The sequence below is a fragment of the Gekko japonicus genome, unplaced genomic scaffold, assembly GCF_001447785.1.
Source record: "Gekko japonicus isolate JY-2015 unplaced genomic scaffold, Gekko_japonicus_V1.1 scaffold655, whole genome shotgun sequence".
NCBI lineage: Eukaryota > Metazoa > Chordata > Lepidosauria > Squamata > Gekkonidae > Gekko > Gekko japonicus.
In genome coordinates this window covers 113,922-114,459 of record NW_015163107.1, presented here as the reverse complement: position 1 = coordinate 114,459, position 538 = coordinate 113,922, and the positions used below count along the sequence as shown (strand labels likewise).

At 42.4% G+C, this 538-nt stretch overlaps 1 protein-coding gene across 1 annotated transcript in view; it reads left to right on the top strand.

The window, feature by feature from the left end:
* The window catches only part of FNDC1 (fibronectin type III domain containing 1), a 102,344-nt gene that overhangs the window by 87,579 nt on the left and 14,227 nt on the right, over nucleotides 1-538 (top strand). The window lies entirely within an intron of this gene.

The window sequence follows — 538 nt, the reverse complement described above, 5'->3', positions numbered from 1 at the left end:
AGAGGTTGTGGGACTTATGTGGAGAAACAGGCACGCAGCCCAGTGAGGAGGGGAACCTGGGAAGGCTATCTTTCCTTTTCCAACAGCAAAAATTCCATTAGCACAGGAATACTTGCAAACTGGTTGGGTCACTTGCAGTTGTGTTGGGATTTCTTCACTGGCATGGCACATTCAAATCAATCTCTGATTTGGTGGGACCTGACAACATACCAGTTTCAGCTGACCCTACTTGCATTTTTAAAGAGATGGAATTCATATATGACATTTGTCCTAGGCTCAGAATGCTGACTGCAGATGGATGACATTACATCCAAATGCTGCTGGATCATGGATATTCCCTTCTCATCAGCAAGCAGTATTTCAATGCTTACTTATTTTGTCCTTTCCATACAGACTTAGTGCAGTCTTATAATTCTCCCTTTGTGTACTGGAAAACATTCAACTGTTGAAAAGATCAACTCTCACACACTAGAATCGGGCTGGGTGCCATTGCCCCAAATGTCTAATTGTTGTGTGATGATCTGTTTGTTTTACTTCA